The sequence below is a fragment of the Mauremys reevesii genome, linkage group 1 (genome assembly GCF_016161935.1).
Source record: "Mauremys reevesii isolate NIE-2019 linkage group 1, ASM1616193v1, whole genome shotgun sequence".
Lineage (NCBI taxonomy): Eukaryota > Metazoa > Chordata > Testudines > Geoemydidae > Mauremys > Mauremys reevesii.
In genome coordinates this window covers 252072481-252078480 of record NC_052623.1, presented here as the reverse complement: position 1 = coordinate 252078480, position 6000 = coordinate 252072481, and the positions used below count along the sequence as shown (strand labels likewise).

The window sequence follows — 6000 nt, the reverse complement described above, 5'->3', positions numbered from 1 at the left end:
GGTGAGTGAACAAGGGCAAACTCAAATGGGGGAAGGGCACAAGCGCATGGGAGGGGGCATGGGCGCACGAGGAGAGGAGCTAATCAGGGCTGGGGAATCGCAGGGGAGGGGGGGAAGTTGAGCTAGGAATGGGGCAGAGGGACCACGGGGCTAGCTGCAGGGCTGGGGCAGGACAATCAGGGCCACAGAGGGAAAAGGGTGGGGCAGACAAATGTGGCAAAGGAGAGGGGGCCAGGCCAAGGGGGTGGGGGTGGGGGGTGCGCCCACGGGCACTTGTGCAAAAAGTCAATGGTAGCTGGCTGCTGCTGCAGGCCCAAATGGTGGAAGTGGGCGTGGCAAGCCAGGTGAGCAGCTCAGTCCCAGAGGCAGGAGGCCGAAGCAGAAGGAAAACAGCCAGCGGGGGTGGTGGAGGGGGCAACGATGGTGGTGGGGGCGAAGGGGGACACGGATGGACCTGGGGCAGGCTCCACGCCACACCCCCGGCATCCCAACAGACACAGTCCAAACCCCCACCACAAGAGCACAGTCTGAAAAATACTCAGTCCTGTAGTGCCCCCTCCACGGTGGTCTGCAGAGTCTTCATGAGGTCCTCCAGCAGCAGGCGGCTCTCTCCTCCTCCTCTCCCTCCTCGGGGCTCCAGCAGCTCCCCAGCAGCAAACACAGCAGCTCCAGGCGGTGGTCTGGTGGCCAGGCAGGAGGGACCCCGCTCAGAAGATGGTGGTGGTGGAGCCCTCAGCAACTGGAGCTGGGGTCCCTCACTCCCCTCCTCCGGGGAGCAGGCCAGCAGCCCCCCCCCCCCCAGGGGCTGTAGGTGGAGTAACAACAGTAACTGGGTGGTGGTGGTGGGGAATCTACTAGCCAGCCAGCAAGCAGATAGCAGAGAAAGGGGGTGGGTGGTGGTGTCTAGCCCAGCCAGGGGAGCAGCCAGAGCAGTAGCAGCCCTCTCCCTCCTACCCTCTACAGCAAAGTAGCAGAAGGGAGGTCTTCTGGCCACTGGAGAAAAAGGTTTCTGTTCCCTGAGTGACCAGAGCAGGGGCTGTACTAGAGTAATCAGGAACCTGCTAGAACCAATTAAGGCAGACAAGCTGATTAGAACACCTGCAGCCAATCAAGGCAGGCTAATCAGGGCACCTGGGTTTAAAAAGGAGCTCACTGCAGTCAGGTGAGGAGGAGCCAGAGGACAGGAAGTGTATGTGAGAAGCTAGGAGCAAGAGGCACAAGGAGCTGAGAGTGAGAGGGTGTGTTGCTGGAGGACTGAGGAGTACAAGTGTTATCAGACACCAGAAGGAAGGTCCTAGCTGTCATGCAGCTGTTACAGGGACACTATAGATAGCTGCAATCTACAGGACCCTGGGCTGGAACCTGGAGTAGAGGGTGGGCCTGGGTTCCCCCTAAACCTCCCAACTCCTGATCAGACACAGGAGGAGCTGACTGTGGGGAAGATCACTGAGGTGAGCAAATCTGCCAATAAGTACAGGACCCACCAAGATAGAGGAGGAACTTTGTCACAGTATCTTTAAGCTTGTTTTTGTTAATATTTCTGATAGGCTGTAAAATGAGGGCGATAATACCTCATAAAGTGGGAAAGTGCCTCTGAATAATAAATGTTTGCCCATGCTAAAGCATAACAACTAACACAGACTGGCTGCCTGCAAAAGCGTTTCACTGAAAGAGTTATCAACATGCCCCCTAAAACTCAGGACAGCTTTCTTACCCCCAGGGCCTAATCTCTGTGGCTCTGGCTTTTTTTTAAATTTGTTTGTCCTTGGTTTAAATTAAGAAAAAAAAATTAAAAAAGAAGAAATGTGGGGGAGGGAGGGAGGAAGGTAGGCTCCATATCTCTGGTTTAAAAAAAAAAAAGCTAACTTTTTTTACATAAGCTATTTTTTCTTCTGTTTTTTGTATAAATCCAAACTTTAAAAAGCAATCTTTTTTTTATTAAAACACATATGTAAACTCCCCTCAATTGCCAGTTTTCATATTCTTTACCCAGCTGTTGTTTTGATATTTTTAAAAGGACAGGATAGTATATTAAGCCTTTTTAGTTCACTAAACTTCTACAAAATATCTCTAAGAGGAGCCTTGTTTGTTACAGCACAGTCAATACTGCTTTTTCATAATAAACTTTATAAAAAACATAATGCTTCAAATAGTTCTCACTGCATACAGAATATCCTTTAAAGAGGTCATTTTAAGTTACATCTCAGACAATTCTGTATTTTCATGTTAAAAACCTTTATATAATAAAACACTGCATGTTTAGCAAGTGTTAAAAGTATGTGGGGGGAATCAGGGGGTGAGGTATTCTTCAGATAGGCTATCTCTAAGCTTCATGCAGTCACAAAGTGGTGGGTTTTTTTCTTTTACAATCAGCAAATGGAATAAAATACTTGTTATAACTTTCATAAAGTATTTTTCAATGCAATCTCATGATTTTTTAAAACTTTAACAGCATATAAAAAGTTAGGAAAGCAGTCTGTGTTTAAAAAAAAAAACTAAGCAAACTGAAGGAGTGAGCCCTAGAGCCTTGCTAATACACACTATAGTACATGGAGCACTGGCTAGTCTAACTAGTCTTATCTGTTTTTAAAATGTAGAGAGAGCTCCAGCCTGTGTTGTATTATTTTAATAAAATCTATGGACCCAAAACAAACACAGGAGCTTGTACCTGTGTCTCAGCACACGGGTTGCAAACATTTAAAAACAAAAGCATTCTGATAATGCAACAAAAAATTCATACTTAAATCTAAAAGTCCTAGGAAAATAAAAGCTTACTATAACTTTCATAGGAATTTGTTAAAAAGTGGAGAGGAAAATAAACTTCTCTCTAATCCACTGGATTACAGAATAAGGGGCATATAAACTAGCTGTTACTAAGGTTCTGTGGTTTTCACTCAGGGGTGTTTTCTGCATGCTCATTGTTTTAATTGAAACACTTGTAAAAATGTTAAATAAAGGGCTCTGTCTTCATATAGGCTTGTGCTTTAAAGTGTTTATTCCTTTACAAAACTTAATATAACTTTCACTTGTATTTGTTAAAAAGCAGGCAAAGAAGCAGCCTTCTTATCTCTAATCTACTGGTTTACAGAAGCTGTTTTTTGCTGACAGCTGCTTTGCTGCAAAAGCCTACTGTTTCAAACTGTCCTTTTTAAAAAAAAAAAATGACCAATGCGAGCCTAAAACCTAGGGAAAAACTTTTTTATCATTATACATTACTTTTATAAACAGGTTTTCTGTGTTTTTTAACCCTGGGTTGTTTCTGCATACTTACATTTTATTGAAACACTTATGCCAATGGGGCTAAATTTAAAAAAAAAAAAAAAAGTGTCTTCAGGTAGCCTGTTTTTCAAAGGGGTTGTCGTCTTCTTTTCTAATCCAGTACCTTCAAAGGGCTGTTTCAAGTTGTTCTTACTAGAAACATTGGGGAAAAGCTTTTAAAACCTTTTTCTTAGTCAGGGATTAGGCCAGAGGTGCTTCTGCGTGCGTTTTTTTTTTGTTTGTTTTTTTTAATTGAAACACTCCTGTAAACAAAGGGATGTGTCTTTAGGTAGGTTTGTCTTTTAAGTGTTTATTTAATAAATTACAAAAGATGGGGGGGTTTAAACATTACTTTAAAAAACACATTTTAAAATTGTTTATATTATGTGTTGGTCAGCTTTCGTTACAGTGGGGGGGGGGAGAAGAAGGTCCTGGTTGTTTAGATAAGAGCAGAGCAGGGGCCCTTTTACTTGTTTTTTTTTTCTGCGGGAGAAAAAAGGCAAAAATCTTCTGGCTACATACTTTAATGGTTAAAAGGTTTTTATTTTATATAGTAAGCTTATTTACAGTTAAAGTTACTATTCTTTCTAATACAAGTATTTGGCATAATTTTGTTTTAAAAACAGACCTAGGGCCGCCTTCTCTCTGGTCACAGAGGCTGTTTTTGCTGACAGCTGCAAAAGCCTGCTGTTTTCACATTGTGCTTACTAAAAAATAACCACCTTAGCCTAAAACCTAGGAAAAAACTTTACTTTTATAAACAGGTTTTTAACCCTGAACTGTTTCTGCAGATTTACATTTTATTAAAACACTTATGCCCAGGGTGTAATATAGCCTGTTTTTCAAAGGGGTCTTCTTTTCTAATCCACTGCCTTCAAAAGGCTGTTTCTAATGGTTCTCACTAAAAACCTTGAGGAAAAACTTTTTCTTAGGGTATGGCTACACTTACGGTTTGCAGCGCTGGTAGTTTGCAGCGCTGGTCGTCCAGCTGTGCAGGGCCAGCGCTGCAGTGTGGCCACATTGGCAGCATTTCCAGCGCTGTACTGAGAGGTGCATTGTGGGCAGCTATCCCACAGAGCACCTCATCCCGTTTTGGCGCCGTTTTGGCGCTGAGTATTGTGGGAAGGGGAAGGAAGTGTGTGGGTCATTCCGCTTCCTGTTCCAACGCCCCGTGGTGCATCGCTTCACTTCCCAGCAGTCTCAGTTTCGCCGTCCACGTTTCTTGCCATTGTGAGTTCAGCACGCTGTGAAATGGAGCCTGAGCTGCTGAGGAATTTGCTGCTGACTGTCGCCAGCACATCACGTTTGGCAGTTGAGCTATTCCTCCTTCAGCTCCAAAGTGACAGTGAGGAGTCCGATGATGATATGGATTTTCCTAAAGCGGGTGACATGAAAATGCTTGTGGCGGTAACGGAAATGCTCAGCACCGTGGAACGCCGCTTTTGGGCTCGTGAGACAAGCAGTGAGTGGTGGGATCACATTGTCATGGAAGTCTGGGATGACGAGCAGTGGCTGCAGAACTTTCGTATGAGAAAAGCCACTTTCATGGGACTATGTGCTGAGCTCGCCCCCACTCTGCGGTGCAAGGACACAAGATTGAGAGCTGCCCTGACGGTGGAAAAGCAGGTGGCTATTGCAATCTGGAAGCTGGCAACTCCAGACAGCTACCGGTCTGTCGGGAACCAGTTTGGGGTGGGAAAGTCGACCGTTGGAATCGTGTTGATGCAAGTTTGCAGGGCCATTAATCGCATCCTGCTGAGGAGAACCGTGACTGTGGGGAACGTGCAGGACATTGTGGATGGCTTTTCAGAAATGGGTTTCCCTAACTGTGGAGGGGCAATAGATGGGACGCATATTCCTATTCTGGCACCACCCCACCTAGCCTACGAGTACATTAATCGCAAGGGGTATTTCTCTATGGTTCTCCAGGCGCTTGTGGATCACCGTGGGCGTTTCATTGATATTTACACAGGCTGGCCTGGAAAAGTGCATGATGCACGCATCTTTCGGAACAGTGGCCTGTTCAGGAAGATGCAGGAAGGTACATTTTTCCCAGACCGAAAGATAACAGTAAGGGACGTTGAAATGCCCATTGTGATCCTTGTGGACCCCGCTTACCCATTAATGCCTTGGCTCATGAAACCATATACAGGGAAGCTGAACAGGAGCCAGGACCGTTTCAACTACAGGCTGAGCTGATGCCGAATGACTGTGGAGTGTGCTTTTGGCCGTTTAAAAGCTCGCTGGAGATGTCTGTATGGGAAGCTAGACTTGGGGGAAAGCAGCATCCCTGCGGTTCTATCCGCGTGCTGTACCCTCCATAATATTTGGGAAGGGAAGGGTGAAGCATTCAGCCAGGCATGGACCAACGAGGTGCAACTCCTGGAGGCTGAATTTGCACAGCCAGACAGCAGGGCTACTAGAGACGCCCACCATAGGGCAACAAGGATTAGGGATGCCTTGAGGGAGAAATTTGAGTCTGAAAGCCAACAGTAATGTTTTTTTGCCTTGACCAGGAGTGACGTGCACTGGTTACAGTGCTTTTAAGTGCCTGTGTTTTCCTTGATGTTTGTTACCTGTGTTTTCATTGGGGTTTGTTATCTTTCACTTTATGCAATAATAAAAACTGATTCATAATCAGATATCATTTATTTAAAAAAAAGGAAGTACACGGGCAGGGGGGTTGGTTGTTGAACTGTACATTCATAGTTTTTCATATGTACTGCCAGGAGTGCTGTGCAC

General features: G+C 45.3%; 1 protein-coding gene across 5 annotated transcripts in view; it reads left to right on the top strand.

Annotated features, from left to right (window-relative positions):
- Window positions 1–1352: 1352 nt before the first annotated feature.
- Window positions 1353–6000, top strand: part of LOC120409342 (sodium- and chloride-dependent betaine transporter-like) — a 55552-nt gene continuing 50904 nt past the window's right edge. For 4 of the 5 annotated variants that reach the window (XM_039547262.1, XM_039547251.1, XM_039547234.1 and 1 more), the window contains exon 1: window positions 1413–1451. The gene's annotated coding sequence lies outside the window, so the exon portion shown is untranslated. Of the gene's footprint in view, window positions 1452–6000 lie in introns of all 5 variants that reach the window. The other variant, XM_039547272.1, reaches the window with a different exon arrangement.